Raw genomic sequence first — 18,084 nt, forward strand, 5'->3', positions numbered from 1 at the left:
GAATTCTGAGTTAAATTGGTTGAGATCAGGAATAAAGCCTCTGAGGATGAGGAAATTTGTTGAAGTTTATACCTAGAAGCGAAATCAGAATCTGACCCTATGTCAGCATTTGTAAATGAGGCATTTAATACAATTTGAGGGGGAAAGTGAGGTCAAGTTGTGAGCTCTATCTTCCTGAAGTGAAAGGGTTCGAAAGCACACTCCTAAAATGACAAGCCTGGAAAATGGTCAGTATAATAGACCTATAGAACTTCATGGCTCAAAAGTGCTGTCCAAATATTAGCTAAATCCTTACTATAAACCTGCAAGGCAGATAAGATGGAAGCACTTATGCTAAAAATAAATAAAACCCAGAACTGTCTCATATAACTGTAAGATTTTATTAAAAATAAACAGGGCCGGTTGGTATCCTTAACCCCAAGGTCACCAAAGAGAGTACGAGGCTCTGGAGGAACCAGCCCTCCAAAATCACTGTGTCTAATTAAGGATTCCAAAGAATCTCTGCTTTCTGCTCTCTCCGGTCTCGGAGCGTTTGCTGCCAGAACATCCAAATGCCACCGGGAGAGCAACATGCTGATGGGTAGGTCAGCAGACCCACCGAGACTTCTCCTGCTTGGACCCTGGGTCAGCTGGGCTTGCTGGGCAAATAGCGGAGGGCCAGGGCAAATAACACACTCCCTTGCTGGGAAGGAGGAAAACTAAGGGGAAAAAAAAAAATAGACCTCAGAAGAGCATGTCATGTGTGTGCTTGCTAAATAATTCAGGTTTCAACCGTTCTGAACTTGTGACCCTCACACTCCGCCGTGATGTACAGGACTGGAAGTTTCAATGTTAATACACGGTGGATTAAGGACAAAAAGGTACAGAGCCTCCCTGCTTCAAAGAGAGGCCATGTTCCGCTAAAAGCATTCTACTCTTAATGATGATGATTGGTTTTAGAAATGTTTCGGGCCCCTGCAATGACATACTGTCATTGGTTTGTGGCGCTGGGGAGAGAAGAGACGAAGCTGCCCTTCTGCTGCTGCACCCTACTTTCTCTGCATCGCCCCTTCTCTGTCAAAACCCTCCTTACCCACCACAACGGGTTGTGCGCTCCCATCCCTTCCCTCACATTGCTCGGCCATCATTTGGCACAGCCGTCTTACTCTCAACACATTACAGCCTATATGTCCCCATGATGCATATTTTTTTCAAAATAAGGAGAAAAGAATTCGACTGAGCTTTTTTTTTTTTTTTTTTTTTTTTTTTTTTTTTTAAATATTCTTACAGGAAATCTCCAAGACAAAGTGTTCTGTGTTTAAACCCACAGCATATGCAGATTGTGTGCACATCAGAGCGATCACTACAAAGCAGCGCACCCAGATACAAGATTACGCAGAATAGAGCCAGATGCAGATTTCCACCCGTAAAATCTGTAGTGACTCCAAGCGCGACGGATATTTAAAACAAGAAGGGGGAAGAAAAGAAAAAGCGCTGTCGGGAGGGAATCGCACCGACCTATTCAAAGGCTCCCGTGGACTTCAAGAGGCTTTGGATCACGCCCCCGGAGAGCGATGATTTAATAAAGCAGGGGTAATATTTCTTTTCAACTACACGCTACTTTTTGAAGACAGCTATAGGAGACTGATGACCTTTTAGGAAATACGCTCTCCCGCATGAACGTCCTCGCCGGGGATGGACGTACAAACGGATGGAAGGAGGGAGGATGGAGGATCCGAGCCGCGGGGCTCCGCACCCACAGCCCCGAGGGGTCGGGGCAGGGGATGGGGAAGAGGAGGAGGCGGCGGCGGCGGCGCTGGGGCCGGGGCAGCCTCCCGCGGGGGAGGCAAGAGCGAGGCAGGGAGGCCGGGGGGAGGCGGAGCCGGGCCGGGCTCCACCGCCTCCCGCCGCCGCCACGATTGGCCCGGCCCGCCCCTCGCCCCGGCGTCCAGGCCGCCTCCCTCCCCGGCTAAAGCGGGCAGTAGGTGAGGGGAAGGCGGCCAGACGGGAGCATGGTCGCGGCTTCGCAGCAGCAGCACCACTACCACAACCAGCAGCAGCAGCCGCCGCCTCCGCCGCGCCGCGCCTCTCTGCCCGGCCTCCAGCGCGGCTCCCGCCGCCCGCAGCCGCGCGGGGCTCTGCGTTAGCGGCGCGGAGGCTGCGATGCGCAAACCTCCGCCCGCCGCCTCCGCGCATCCCCCCGCCGCCTGAGGCCCCGCGCTGCCGGCCCAGGGCCGCCCGCGCCCCGCGGAGGGAGGTAAGCGGCGCGGAGCTCCTCGCAGCGCCGGGCTGCCCTGCGCCTGCGCTCGCTGCCCGCATTAAAAACTTCCTGCGTGCCTCCTGCCGCCTGGGGGGTGCCGTGCGGGGCTGTCAGCGTTAGGATCGTGATTGCCGTCCTTTTAATTTTCTAAGTATTATTATTATTTTCCCTCCCGATTTCTGTTTCTTTTTTTTTTTCTTTTTTTTTTTTTTTTTTTTTAATTAAAAAGGGGGTCCTCGCCGTAAGCCCAGCCGCTCACCCACAACTTCTGGCTTGTCGCCGAGCCGTGGCCGCCCTGTCCCTGCCGCCCCCTACCTCCGGGGCCGCCCGTCCGCGCCGCTCCCTCTCCCGGGGGTCACCCCGAGCTCCGCCGCTTTCGGATCTGCGCGGCCCCGGGGCACCGGCCGTCCCCAATCCCGTCCCCAACCGCGTCTCGCTGAGCCTGGATCTATTTCCATTTCCCCCCCCTCCTCTCTCTCCCCATCCCTACGCGTGATTTGTAGCAGGAACTTCTCGCCGAAATCCTGCTGAAATAGATACCTTAAAAAAGCGCTTCTTCCACGTTTCTGCCACTCGGTGCTTTGCCGTTCCTCGCCGGTGTGAGGGTTTGTTTGGATGCTGCTGGGTTTTCTAGTGATGCAGTTCGTTTATTTATTTATTTTTCCGATTTTTTTTTAATTATTATTTTTTTATATATATATATATATATATATAACTTGTGTCTGAGCTGAAGTGCTGTCTGGCTCCGATCCGCAGAGCTGCATCCCCTTGGGTACCTTCACAGGGGTTCATTATTTGACATGGAGTGGCTGTGCCAGGCTGTCGGGTTCAGGTCCCTTCACCTCCCCAAGAGGGCTGAGAAAGGTCTAAAGGAAGGGAGCAGTGGGGCTGGAGGGTGCTGCCTTTCATACATTTCATAAACATGGGCTGCTCCCAGGCTGGGATTTTCTCTTTTCCCCTCTATGCTTCACTCACAAAGCTGGAAATACTCTTAAAATGACAAAGATGGATTTATCTCCCCACCAGCACCCCCCAGATTCGTGCCCCCCTGGTGCTGGAGTTGGCGCCTCACCTTTTGTTTGTTGCATGTGAAAATTGTTTAGCAGAAGGTAGCATTCTGGGAACTGCACTAAAGGGGATTTGATCACTTTTCCATCAATGAGGCAAAACAGCGTGCCTGCTTGCTGCAGGCTCCTTATCTGTTCTAATGGAATATTGCATATAGCAGGTTTCTAATAATTGGGAAAACTTTCTTTCCCGTCTATTTCCGTACCACAACAGAGGCAGTGTGTGTGCAGGGCATGTGTGCATCTTGCAGTGATTTACACATCTATCGAGGTATCCTTCCGAGGTCAGTTCTGTGATAGTTAAAAATCAAACTCCTGCAGCTTTAAGGTGACTGCAGATAATAATAAGACTGTCTCTTATAATTAGCAATCTGCTGAAACTTTAAATCCTCCCTGGTAGATGTTATGATCCGAGTGAGGGAAGGCATAGTGTTCCTGCAAGCTTTATTCCTTCAGGTTTCTTTGCCTTCAAAACAAAGCAACAGTGCTTTCTGTTATTGTTATATTCTGATTTAAACTGCTAATGGGTTTGAGTTCTTCTTTTTTTTTTTTTTTTTTTGGCTTTTTTTTTTTTTTTGAAGGAGAAACGAAGTCCAACCATATTTTACGCTGGCATTTATCTGCGTCAAACTTTAGTTCTGCTCAGTAGGTTGTTTAATCATCTCTGAATAACATACAGGGTTTTTTTTGTTCCTATAACTTGTCTTCATTGTGTGTATTTATGGAAGCTGTCTTTGATTTAAGACGAAATATGGGAGCTATGCAAATAATTTAGTGACCCATCCAGGGTAAGACTCAGCCAGCGTCTGTAAGCTGCATCTTTCATTGCCTCATTTCACATAGATATCTCTTCCCATAACATCTGTGTCGGTATTTCCTAATAGAAAGCGAATAACGCGTCCTATATTTTAATTAAAAATTACAGTTCCGGATTTTGAGTTATTGCCTCTTCTAAAACATGGTAGCATCGTTGTTGTTTACATGAAAGTCAAGCAACATCCGGTTATACCGAGTTGTCTTGCAAGTAAGTGGTCATTAATGCTTAATTTGGATGAATTTTTGTTTGTGCTCGTTTAGCTTCCTGCAGAGAGTCTGAAATGAGTGCTGCAACGCATACAGGGTTCTCCATCCTGAGCACTGCCCGACTTCTCTGTATTTGTTGTCTCTGGCAGCTTATGAAATGTGTGCACAGTGTGTCAACCTTTCCCTTAACAACAAAACCTATGAGCAAATGTTCGGTGTGAATTATATTACTGAAATAAAATATTCTATAGTTGTCATGGTTACAAATAGAGGCAGGGTTACTGGTTTTCATCTGCATGCTGGGGAGGGGGAAATCCAGTTTTGTCACTTTTTTAATTACATTTCTAATGAGTGATGGTCATACTTCAGGTACCCGATAGACGAGATACACAGCCGAGCGAATTAGGTTTTGTCAAAGTCTTGCTGAAACAAAAAGTGGCTGTGTGCAAGACCGGAGCCTTTCTTGTTCATCTGTTCTGTTTTAGAGGCAGAAATCTTGAAATACGAAAGTAGCCGCCTCTTCTGCTTTATCCTTTTTCTGGGTTCATGTTCTGTCAGGGTTACTGCTCTTAATCCTCAAACAATAATAAAAAGTATGTAGTGTGCGAGGGGACTGGAAATCTTCTAAATGGAAGTACGTGCCGGTAGTAACTTGGCCAGCAATGAGATAAGATTTTGGGGGTTTGCTGCGAGCCATACCTGGTGCTATCACTCCTAATGCCTGCTTGTGAGGAGGATTCATTACCCCAGGCTTGCTGTGCTCACCTTGCTCACTGCCGGCACTGCTCCTCTCCCTGCTCCCAGCCCATCGTTCCCATTGGAGCCGTTCCAGTTCAGCACTCTTCGAACCGTGACCCGGTCCGGGCCCGTAACTATTCTCAGGCATTGGCACCCATCCCACTGCTGCTCCTCTGTGCTCATCTGTTCTTGTCCGTGCCTTCTTGCTTGCCTGAGCTTTTAATTTACTTTGATAACCAATGGACCCAATTCTTTTGAAGCACAGAAAAATATACCTGTATTTTTATATATCCCTTTTTTTTTTTTCCTTCCCTTCTTCTGCACATAAAGCCTGTGTATTGTGGTGGAAGTTCACACATGGCTTTGTGGGAGAACTACCCCTCGATTCGTAGATGTAGAGAGAGGTACCCATTGCCCTGCCTTGTTTAATCTCTTCCCCGTCCATTGCATCCCTATTGTGGGATTTTTTTTTAATCTTAAAATCAGTTTTTAGGTTTTTGTTGTATTAAGTTTTTTGAGTTATTTTGTCAAGTGTTAATCTTTAATTTTAATTTTTTTTTTTTTTAAGCATCCCTTGTTAACATCATATTGAGTATGTTACAAAGGCTCTCGCAGTGCCCTGCCCACTAACTTGCACTGATCCACCTGGATTTACTGCTGCGGGCTGCAGAGCCAGGGGGCCAAGGAACCCCAAACTCTGATCCCAGAGCTCCTCTTTGCAGAACATCAGCTTCATAATGTACCACAGAGGTCTGCATTGTTTTCAGATCATTAATTCTTTGTGCCATAATCAAGGCTTTCAGCTGGCTAAAATCTCAGCATGGCTTGGCAAATTATTTGGTCCTACAGCCTTTTTTCTTTTTTTTTTTTTTTTTTTTTTTTTTTTCCCTCCCCTTCAGTTGCTTGGTTTGGAAACATTCAACCTTACCATGAGCAGATTCAGTAACCTTAAACACGATACAGTGCCATTAGTTTCTGATTTATTTGTGTATCTAGTAACTTTCTTAAGCACTCATTGCTCCCCAGCGGCAATACTGTACCAACAAGTTTCACACTTACCTGATTTGTAACCTACTGAGTTTACCTTAGTATACTGTAGGGTCCTTGAAAGCGTGGCGTTAACCCTTTGTTGCCTTGATATTTTCTAACTCCCTTTCTGCACAGGGAGGGAGGGGGTTTAGGTCTCCTCTACGTTGGTTGCTCTCCTATGGAGTTCCCCATTGGAAGCTGAGGCTCCACACGAGGGCTGGGCGCGGCCTTCTGCCAGTGCCCTGCCAGCAGCAGCGCAGCGTATGAAGCTGTGTGAGATGTAAACAGCTTTGACATGCTTCTGTCACTTCTACGTTCCCTTTGTTGCCCAAAGTACAAAGAACTCTTCCTCGGCTAGGAGGAGATTAAAAGGAAATAGATTAAAAATCTCTACAGGAACGCCTCTCTGTCAGGTTTTTAAAACTCAACACTTTGCAGGTTTTGAATATGCGCTGTTTACCTATTATGGTTAAAACGGGATTGAAGAGAATTTATACCAGAGGTGCCCTGCGAAGCCTTCCCTGTGCTGTTGTTATGCAGCCGGTTACCTCGGGCTGTCTTGACCATCTGATAAATGACAGTAACTGAATTCCTAGTCACACTCTTCCATAAATAATTTTGTCTCGGATTAGAATATCAGGAACATGGGACTGTTTCCCTTAACTTCTGTGTGCTGCTCTCTCTTTTTTTTTTTTTTTTTTTTAACCTGTGATGCTTAGGTTTTCAGATGGCCTGAACTTGGATTTCTGCTGTTGTTGGCATTAATATCAGAAAAACACAAAGGTTTTTGGTAGCCTTAAACTTCGGGTAACTTATGCTGGTTTCTAGAAGTCATATTGATTTGCTGAAACAGTCTGCTCAAACTACAGGCAATGACTTTTTATCGTGAATTCAACATCGCTTTTTTCTTTGTACTTTTGTTTTGCTTTTTATTAATTCCTTGTCATGCAACAAAACGTACAAAAGTACGATATCTAGTGTCGGGATTTCAAACAGAACCTGAACAGGTGTACTAGAACACGCAAATGCACAATTCCTGGATTTATCTCATATTCCAGGGCTAAACTCAACATAGATATAGGTGAAATTAAATTTAATTGGAGAAAAAAAAAAAAAAAAGATTTCTAAGGATTATCTTTTGGAACTAATTCAGTGTTCAGCGCAGCAGTTTGCAAGAAAAGCTGCCACTGATGTGATTCCTTTGCAATGTTGCTGTTAACTAGGAACTGCCAGACTTCATGTTGTGGAAGTTTTCTTGGCCTATGTGTGTAGTTGAGATACACTGGGAAGAATCCCTGAAATTCACGTAGTGTCAGTGGCTGAACTGCTGCTGCAGGGCTCAGCCTCAGCGTGTGCTCTGAGCAGTTGAGCTGGACTTTAATCATCTGTCTATTGATATTTTTGGACCTTGAGAAGAAGCGCTTTATCTGCCTTGACTTTTTTTTTTAAACAGAATAAAACCCACAAAAACAAATCCATGATTTGCATGACAACGTGGACAGCAGAAATCCAGGATTTGAAGTGTGATTTAAGAGCTTTTTACTCCAGATACTTGTTCAAGTCCGTGCTGAAGAGTAATAATACTTAAATCAGATAATTCTGCTTTGAGATAAGCTTTGTCAGGCCTGTTTGAGGATTTTGGTTTTTGGTCTGTGAGTGCTGAGTGGTGGGTTTGCAGATCACAGCACATTGTAACTGCTCGAAGAAAAGTTTACCTTCTCAGGCTGAGACTCAAACATACTCTTCTCCTTATGAATGGAGAGAGGAGGATTTTAAATGCCTCTGGTTCTTCCAGCCACAGGTAAACCACAGACCAAAAGAGGGCAAGGAGTTCAGAAGGATCATTCTCTCATCATTATACAACAAGAAATAACTTTAAAGTGGATGCAGCTGTGTTTACCTGTGCTTTTAAATATATATTGCAAATTTCTGTTGACTGGTTGCTTGTAGAGCACCTGAATTCATTAAACGATCCCTAACATATTGAATCTTTCAAAAACTTCATCTTTTTTTTTTTTTTTTTTTTACTTTCTCTCCATTTTATTCTCTTGCTTGCCAAGAGTGGGTGAAAAAGTGCCAAGTTGGAACACTTCATGCTACAAAATGTTGTCAGGTATATAAATGTCTGGAAAGTGCTTTTGAAACTATATGAAATGCTGTAGAATAACCATGACCTAAAGCAATATTTTATTGAACTTACTCCTTCCCCTTTCATGATATTTGGAAATGGGATGGGGAGAAGTTGTGAACTCTGGATGGAACTTCAGTGCTTTGTCCCTCATTCTAAAATGCAAAGTACATATGTCAGTAAAATAGCTATTGCTTGTCTCAACCAATTCACTATTAAACATTTATATCCTATACCCTTAATATTTTGGCATTATTGCTTGGACCATCAAAGCTAGCAGTGGTATTAGCAGTGGAAGTTGGTTCTTCTTTTTTGTTGTTTCATGGCTTTTGCTTTTTTGGTCTTCTGCTATTTTCTGAATGGCTTGTTTAATGTGACTTGTTGGAGGATATAAGGGATATATCAAAAGGATGTTGTGAGGAACAGAAGGAAAAGGATCAAAGGAACTTCTTCCACCAAAACTGTGCAAGAAGCATGAGGCCCTGGTATAGACAGTGGTTTCTAGAGGATGGGAATAAGCTTCTTCCTGATTATATGATGCTAGTTATACTTTAAGGATTCCAATTAAGAAAAAAGGATATGCAAGTGATAACTACTTCAAAGCTACAATTAATTCATCTTTCTCCCTTCCTCTCTTGGGAATAGGAGTAGATGCAACCAAGCCCATATGGAGGTTCTCCATCATGGATGTAGAGTGCTCTTCTTCCTTCCAGGCTAGTCACTGATGATAGGAAATTTTGCACTGAAGTTCATGTAATCCCCTTAAATCCCAGGACGGCAGTTCAAGGGTTTGTTGCACCTTGCTGGATGCAGTAGCCCTGAGAGATGATGACTTACTGTCTCTCTGCTTCAGAGTGGTGATGTGCACAGTCCTCAGTTGTTACCTGAAGTTTTAGAATCAGAAAACAGATCTTGGAACATAGCTTTTACCTCTTCCTTTTTTCAAATGATTTACTTAACTTAGAGACACCTGCCCAGTGCTATTCCTGCTCCCCCCTGACCTGCTCCACTTCATAAACAGCTTGATATATTACATCTGAAAAACCTAGATAATACCAAGAGTACTTCTCGGCGTACCCTGTTGGGAGCCAAGAAATACCAAATATAGCAAGGATACAGTGTGATGAGAGGCTATGAAAAATGCTTCTTCAGGTGAAGAAAGTGTGTGGTTAACATTTCCAGGTCATCTCTGATGGAATTGCTAATACAGTGCAAGGCAAAATGTTATATATACTGCACTGTCCTATTTATTATAATATTTATGACTCATCATAGGAGGAAGGTATAGGTTGAAACAAAATACCATGTACTAAATGTGGTTCTTTTTCCCTCTACCCCAATATTTCATGTTTCTAAACATTGCATGTACCGATCAATAGTCAATTACAAGGAGAATTAACTTGGGAGAAGCTTGAATGTATTTGCATGTCGTAACTTATTTCTCGGTCTGTGGCTTTGTATTGCTTTTCTCCCATGTCATGTTTTTTTGTAAACAAAAACAAAACCCTCCAAATATTTGTACAATTACTTCTAATAGCAAGGCTTGCCATGTCCCATTTGAATACTGTCAATATGGATTTCTGGTACAGCCTTTTTGCACTGCCCTGCTTGCAGGCAACATCAGTCAAATGTTTGTAGTTACTTTTTTGCTTCTGTTTTATAATAGCTGGACATCAAGGTATTAGGCTTCAGATCAAAAGTTGCTCTTGGTTACACACATGTAGTTCATAGAAATCAATGTTGCATAGACACAAATGAGTTGGATTTGATCTTTTTGTGAGTTAACTCTTGTTGCACTTTCACTGATGCTAGTTTGGATTTTCAGTGGGCTGGATTGAATGCCCTATCTACGGCTTGGAAGCCATGGGACTTCAGTTTATTGTGGCTTTATACTACCCTGAGAGTAATGACCACTCCTCTTGATTTTTGTTGAGCCTCGAGATTGTAAACAAATGTAATGAGATTGGATTAAAAGCTGCCTATAGCACTTAAGAGCTGGAAGGTGGCTGTGTGGGACCATCTAGGGAGCCTCCTGATTGATCCTGATGTGTGAATTGTCACAAGAGCAACTGAACTGTGGACCAAATCCTGAACTAGTTAACACTTGTGGAGCTGACGCGTTCCAATATGTATCTGATGTTGTGCAGTGCTTCTGTACCCTGAGGAACCAATCACTTGTGAAATGCAACTGTGAAGATCTTGAGGTCAGGGGAAGAGTCTGCAAATCTCTGTGGATGACAGCAGCTGCTAAAGAGGGGATGAGCAGTAGCAGAGCGGGCATGTTTTTCTGGTCTCTTTGCTTTGTGTGGCCCAGGTACTTCATTACATCTTTCTTCCTTCTTTCCTCTGTTTTGTATTATAAAATGGGCCAAACTTGTCCTTGGCCCAAATCAGTTGAATTCAATAAGGTTACAGTCTGGTACCTTGAAAATCTTAGATAAATGTTCTGCCAGTTCTTTAAGATTATCAAATCCCTGAAGTAAAGCTTATTTTTCTAGTACACTTCTCTCTTGATTTTATTTTATTTTTTGGTTGGAAGAAAAATGTGTAATTTTATGATTAAACTTGTGGGCATTTGTAGCTCTGCAGCATCACAACCTTATCTCTCTCTGAACTAAACGGGCAATGGGAAGTTGTGGCTGATATTGGAGTTATTTGTAGGAGGGGAAAAAAAAAAAAAACAGAGCACAGAAATGGCATAGGAAGGAAGGAAATGAAAAGGTTTGCCTGAAGTCTGTAAAATACAGGGCAGGCTCAAAAAATTGTGCTTCAATACAGAAAAGCAGTCACAGGCAGAGAGGGGAATTGTGGTTCGCTTGCTGCTGTTACACCCTTTGTTTTGTTGGTTTTCTTTTTTTCCCCTTGTCTCAGATAGAAAATTCTGAAAGTGTGTTTGTGTATGGAGGGGGAAGGAGCACTCTCACTAAGAGGGAAATTGCAGCAAGTTTTCCTTAAACTCACTGTTTCAATATCACACTTGAACAGTTCACAGCAGCATCCTTCAAGCCTTCTAAAAGCTGTTCTTAGACAAATCTTGTGGCTGCAGCAGCTAAGTTATTGAAGTATTGTATTGCAAGGATAATGTAAGTAAAACAAGCAAAAACCCACCTCTGTGCTGTGGTGGCTGCTTTGCTTGAAGTAGTTCAGGCAGTTTACTGATGGCATGGTGAAGGCAGTCTGGGCAGAGACAGTGCTGATAACCAGTTGGGTGAAGCTGGAGACTAATTCCCGATGGAAACAACAGAGGCACTTGCTGCTTGAGGTGGTGGTTTAACTGGGGTGTTGGGTACCCTTGCTTAGGCTCCTGGTGCATGTAAAAGTCCTGGTTAACTCTTTCTTCCTCCTATTTTCAGACCACACTATTTATCAGGCAGTTATTCACCTTCAGCAAAACATGAATGGGCCCAGATTTCCTATAGGTTCTCACTGAAATGACACTGCATATCACAAGCCTTACCATGGTCTAGACATTGCTTTGCAAAGTGAGTCTTTGGTTGCATGGAGGTGACTTTTTTTTAAAAAGGGTAAAATCTATTTTTGTATGTAAAGATTGCTGTTAAACTTACAAGCAATCGGAGCTGTGCAGCTTTGGGCTATCTTCTTGATTGGAAAATTGAAAGAGACAAGGGGAAAAAATGGTGGCTTTCTCTCCTCTGTGCTTGCCAGGCATAGTAGCAAGTATTGTATATTAAAAATATGTAATATTTAATAATAGTGTGATATTATATATGTGCACATGTTCTGAGGGTCAGGGATTGTTAGAAATAGCCAAACTTATACCTGTACTTGGTAATTTAACAGCAAAGCTTATTGAGAAAAAGACTAACTATCAGGATAAGATCCAAGAAACGTCAGTACTAATCTGTGTCTAGAAAATCTGTTAGTTTTAACTTAAGGCAAAATCTAAGCACAGACATCATGCATATATAACTACCACATACACAAATACAGTATCTTGGCTTGTTACATCTAATAAATAAGCTTCACTGTAGCTGCAATCAACACAGTGTCTAGAGATGTCTGCAAGAGTGATGATCGTAAATCAGTACAGTACAGCACCAAGTGACAGCGTTGGTCTGTGAAACCCTCAGCTTCTGTCTTCAAAGCCAATTGCAAATGTAGCTCTGAACCTCTTGGTGGGCTGTTGGCAAAGAAGAATAAACAGGGGATCTTTGGATCTTACACACAAAGTTTCTGATGTCTGAGCTAAAAACGATCTGTTAGCCGAGCCTGAAGCAGGCTTATTGCTGAGATGTGACCTGGCTGCCACTAGAGAGGGACGGAGCTCTGTACAGAGCAGGGGTGTGTTACTGCTGTAAAGGGCAATTTTCAGATAAATGAGGGTTTTTTTGTCACTGTTGTTCACCTTTTGGAGTATAGAAAGGGGAAGGGTAAATAATAAATCTCATCGTTGTTTATGCCTCAGAACAATTTGCAAAGCTAAGTGCTGTTGCCTAGAAGTGTCTCTAAAAAGAACAAAGTGCTTCACACCCCATGTATGTCCCATATATGAGGTGCATGTTAGTATTTCTAGTTTTTATATGTGTATATTTTAGGAATATGATAAATAACGTTGTAAAACAACCATTAATTGTCAGTTGGATTGTGGAAGCAAGAATCAAATTCTGAACTGTCTGGGTGAGTAGAGAAAGCATTGTATATGGAATGGAAGCACAAAGGAACTTGGAGCAAGCAGTGGGGTTTTCCCATGTTCCTTCATAAGATGGCAATGTTTTATGCTGCTTATCCTTATTTAGTTGTGACCCTGGAGCTTTCTTTTTTGGGGAGGAGGAGGAAATAAATAAAGAGTCCATAGAAAACATATGGGGTCAGCTTTGGTTCTGTGTGCAGCTGTGGCTTCTGATGGTCATGTTACAGTGGTCAGGCTTATGTAGTTGAGTCTTGCCCGATAGCTCTCCTTCTCCACGTTGGCTGTTATCAAAGAGCTTCTCTTCTTTAACTTTCCTTTATATATTTCCTCAAAGTAGCTGCAATAGCAGTGTGAACCTTGGTTGCTGCATTACCTCTTCAGTCACTGTATCTTAAGCTTCCAGTTCTCTTCTTTCGATTTATTTCACTTCAGATTAATAAAAGCACCACCCGTAATTACGGAGCATCTTCAGGATGAAACACATCCTGGTAATTTCAATTTATTTCTGAGGATTTTTCTGTCCTTGCCTCCTCTGTTGAGGCACTAAAATCTTCTTAGACGAGGACTGATGCTTGTTTGCTGTGCAATGAGGGCCTCCTTTCTAGCTGAGCCTCGTGTTCCAACAGGACAAACAACTCTCAACTATGAAAACACTTCTCTTCTCTACCCCTCTTTTCTCTGCTCTGATCTACGAAGATTATTTTATGCTGAGGCAAAGAGAATGCAACTTTCTTTTTCAGCTTTCTCCTCTTCGGAGAGGAGGAAGCATCCTAAAAAGGCAAAGTGAACATGAAAAGGTAATTTGGGCGATTACAGAATGCTTAAATAGGATTTATTATTATTTTTATTATTTTTGACTTTGGATCAGAAACCAGAAATACTTTTCGGCTAGATACTTAGCAGCATAACATGTGCTTTCCAGCCAGGGGTGTATCTGTTTCTTCTGGAAAGCAAGTATGTGCTTTGTCTCACTCCGTTTAAAAATAGTAACCCCATGAATGTATTGAAGTCTCTGAACTATTTAGGAGGTGGTTGCTGCTGTAGAGGTCTGCAGTCACGCCCACCAGAGGGCATTTTATCACCAATTTCTTGGGGAGAAAGTTAATTCTGAAGTGATAAGTGAAGTAGTAAATATTGGATGAGAAAGCAGTGTATAAAACATTGTACAGATAGCTTTTTTTTTTGTTTATATATAAATACATATGCTTATTTCCTGGCTGTATTTATATGTAAATAAGTAATGGTGTCAGATTGGGTAGTTGGGTTTCCCCTCTGCTTCTTAAGTAATCCCTAGTTTTACTTAGGGATAATCTGAAGAAAAAGGGACTCTAGCTGTACCAGCTGTGGAAGAGCTTTATTGGTTACCAGGAAACCAATGCCTGCACCTCTGGACCAAACGAGTGCAGCAGGTACTTTGGATGTTTGGGGTGTAGGTACCTCAAATAACCTCTTGCAGGGCTTCTCCAGAGCAGAGGCTGCTGTTTGGAAGCCCTGCTCATTTAGGAGGCTGGAATTTGCAAATGCACTTAATAGTAAAGCTCGTGCATCATAAGGGAACACTTGGCAGCCAGGGAAGTGTACATCTGCCAGATGGACCTGACGTTTTGCATTTGGCAGCAGTTAATGCTAAGGCATGGTATGCAAAATGCAAGAGTGACAGCAAGAAATGAGGTTTTACTTGAAAAAACTATATTTTAGTTTTATTTTTCTCTTATCCCATCCATTTTCAGTGATAAAATAAAACCTCTGCAAAAAGCAAAAAAGTTAATCTGCTGCTGAAAATAGTCTCATCCCTTTTCAGGGTGCTTCCTTGTAAAGTTAACATCTGTGCTGAAGGTGTGGCTGCCCCTGCTCAGATCTGTGACCTTCGTCAGCCTGGTACAGCGTGCATAATGCGATTTAATTCCTTTTGGTTCCCTGTGGACAAATGTATTCACTCCACCAGAGCCCTCATGACTTGTCTGCAGCCTCAGCAGAGCCTTGAGGTCATGTGAGCACGGGAGACCAAACTGCAAACCTGGGCAAGGATCTGAGTAGCTGTGCTGAGGCAGGGCAGTAGGAAAAATATTTCTTCCTTTGCATGTGTGGGGGACATGCTGTGAGTCTCTGAGTGGAGGTTTGAGCACTCATGGCAAGCGTAGCTTGGGGACTTGTGACTGGGGCTCATTATTATGTTTGTGGCCATCTTGATAAGGGTGGGAATCAGGCTCACTGAAGTTCTAAAGCACCTCAAAGATTGCCTAGACCAACTAGGATTGCCTAGTCCATCATTTCCCCACTGATGTACCTCACCTCCATGGTTCTTGATCACCTCCAGGGACAGCGACTCTACCATCTCTCCGGGCAGCTGGATCCAATGCCTCGGTACTCTTTTGGAGAAGAATAATTCAGAGCCTATCTATTGCTTGCCAAATCGTCTGATAGAATGAAAATGGATTGCAATGAAACCTAGATTATTTAATTTTTTGTTTCCCAAATCGTTCTTATCAAAAGTCTGCAAAGGAAAATGGATCTAGACACAGCCAACCACCACTGTGCTGAAGGATAGATAAGGGCTTTATTTCTTCAGAGATAAGGCCCTAATTTGCAGAGGTTAGGGCTGTGTTGGTTAGAATAAAGGGAAGCAATGCCAGCAGCGTAATTCTCTGGAGAGCACCAGATGTGGAGAAGATCCTTATGGTAGGGATAGGTGCACCTTCTTTTGCAGGAGGGAACTGAGGGTCTGACAGTGTTAGAACAAGGGAAAACTAGAAGAGAGGAGACTTAGGTTTGATGTTAGGAAGAAATTATTTTCTCAGAGGGTGGTGAGGTGCTGGTACTGGCTACTTGGAGAGGCTGTGACTGCCCTGTGACTGGAGGCATTCAAAGCAAAAGGATGGAGTCCTGGGCAGCCTGATCTGCTGGGTGGCAATCCTGCCTCAAGCAGAGCAGTTGAAGCTAAATGTTCTTGTAGGTCCCCTTCATCCTCAGCCATTCACTGATTCTTTCAGCGTGGTGTGGGCGGGAGGCAGAAGGTGCTGTGGCCTCCCACTATTCCTAGCTGTTTTCGTTCCATAGAAAGATACAAGTGGAAGCAGCACTGTGGTTTGTAGGCATCTTTGCTCCCTCCAGAACTCAGTTAAGGCACTCAAAAATGGTTGTTGGGGAATTATGTAGAAAGAAGTGCTCACACCCTAAAAATAAATTTGTGCAGTGAAAAAGTAAGGTGGAGAATTAATCAAGACCAGCTCCTGCCTGATCAGCAACAGTCTTCTAGTAAAAAGCCCGAATGCTTTTAGCCTCTTTATTCAGATGATAGATCCTTTAGCCTTGAAATCTATTTATTTTTCCAGCAATGTTGATATCTGTGCAAATAAATGACTTGGGGGAGGCGGGGGGGAAGGGGGGAAATTACTAATCCTCTGAGACTGAAACTTTGAATAACATTTTCAACCAAAAATAATTCCTTTCCAGAACTGTCCTGAAATATTCTTAAGTTGCCAGTTTTTTTGTCCTTGCATTTATTAGCTTAATTTCATAGAATCATAGAATGGCCTGGGTTAAAAGGACCTCAAAGATCATCTAGTTTCAACTCCCCTGCCACGGGGAGGGTTGCCAGTTGCTAGATCAGGCTGCCTGGAGCCACATCTAGCCTGACTTTGAATGCCAGTATTGTAAAGCATTCCCCAGCTATTGTAAAAGAAATAATATAGTTAATGGTAGTGGCTTTATTTTTCTTTATTTTTTTTTCCCCTACTTTTGGCAATGAGGTGGACAAAGTGTAAATTTGGGGACCCAACTGTAGAGACTTGAGGCATTCTCATTGTGGGTGAGTTGGTCTGCTAAGAACTTCGTTAGGATTAAAAAAAAAAAAAAGCCACCAAAAAACTGTTAAGATTAAAAAAAAAAAAAAGTAGATGGCAGCACTAAGCTGTTCTGAGAGAGAGGATTTGAAGGTGAGAAGGATGAAAAAGCCTGTTAAATTTGCAATTATTGCAACAGTGCAACACTATAGTAACTCATATTAGCAGAAGAACCTTGCAATCTGGTTTCCCTGCTGTTACACTGGGAATAGATACTACTGCTTCCTCTCATTTCATTAGCAAGGACCATATGAGGTCTCAGTGTAATTCTGAGCTAAAACAAGCACATATCTAGGTTTCCTACAGAGTGACTTAAGGATTTGACCTGGCTGCTGTTTGTATCTTGATGCTAACTTATTAGCTGTACAGCTATTGTATCAGAAATCCTTGGCTTCTAAAGTATGTGCAACAACATATTTAACTTCTCTGTATTTTCATTTTGGCATATAGAGCTGTGGCAAAGTTCTGGAAGTTATTTGCTCAGTTACAGTACCGTGTAGCCAATAGCAGTTTTAACAGAATCAGCCTAGAGCCACTCCAGACCAGACTGAAATCTTATAAACATGCTGTTTACTCAGGATTTGAATCTATATTTTGATGTGCTTTAGCAGATGCCTTTCTTCTCAAAAACAACTACTTGTCACCTTTAGCTAACTTGCTGCTTTCCTCAGTCTCGTATTGAGCATGGATTTAGGTCATCTCCAGGGAGGGAGCAGGGGGTTAAAATACTCCACTATGGTTGCAGTGGAGCCAGCTGCCTTGCTTGTAAAATAGTTTTGAGCAGTGAAAGCCTGTCTTTCCATTTTCTGAGGTCCAAACTAAAGCCAAAAAAATGTTAACAATGTTGTTTTCTTGGACTTTGAGTCAGCCTGCCCACCAAAATTCAGAGTTCACAATGTGACCCCAGGGAGGGGAAGAAACTTGGATACCTTGATATGCAGCTTTGAACAAAACAGAGGAAAATCCACGTGGTTTAATTTTGACATAAGAATGAATCTAGCTGTTTTGAACTTTGTGCTATCCATTAGTGGGCAGGGAAGCCCATTGAAGGTGCTGAAAAGGAGCCCCTTTGAGAGCCTGTAGTGGTAGAAAATGAGGCTTTGTGGATGTCTTTTTTGCATGCAGCAAAAAGGAGGTAATAAATGCTAACTTCTGGGGATCAAGGTTGATTTATAGCACATCGTTATTTTTTGAAGGCTTGTAGGTCTGTAGAGCCTAACTGAAAGAATTGGGATAGATGGAGCTGAGACTGGTTCTTTGGCTTGTGTTCTTTGGCCTCTGAGGGCTTGCAGGCCATCCCTAGAACCTGTTTTGGTCTGCTCCAGCTGAATTTCTTTTCAATGTACTTAACTAAAAATAACTTGCAG

General features: G+C 42.9%; 1 protein-coding gene across 4 annotated transcripts in view; it reads left to right on the top strand.

Moving 5' to 3' along the window:
* Window positions 1-1,879: 1,879 nt before the first annotated feature.
* Window positions 1,880-18,084, top strand: part of KLHL29 (kelch like family member 29) — a 401,375-nt gene continuing 385,170 nt past the window's right edge. Inside the window, exon 1 of one of the 4 annotated variants that reach the window (XM_085218109.1) lies at window positions 1,880-2,236. The gene's annotated coding sequence lies outside the window, so the exon portion shown is untranslated. The remainder of the gene's footprint in view (window positions 2,237-18,084) is intronic. The other 3 variants (XM_085218110.1, XM_085218107.1, XM_085218108.1) reach the window with 3 other exon arrangements.

This window comes from Meleagris gallopavo, chromosome 2 (genome assembly GCF_905368555.1).
Source record: "Meleagris gallopavo chromosome 2, MGAL_WU_HG_1.1, whole genome shotgun sequence".
Taxonomy (NCBI): domain Eukaryota; kingdom Metazoa; phylum Chordata; class Aves; order Galliformes; family Phasianidae; genus Meleagris; species Meleagris gallopavo.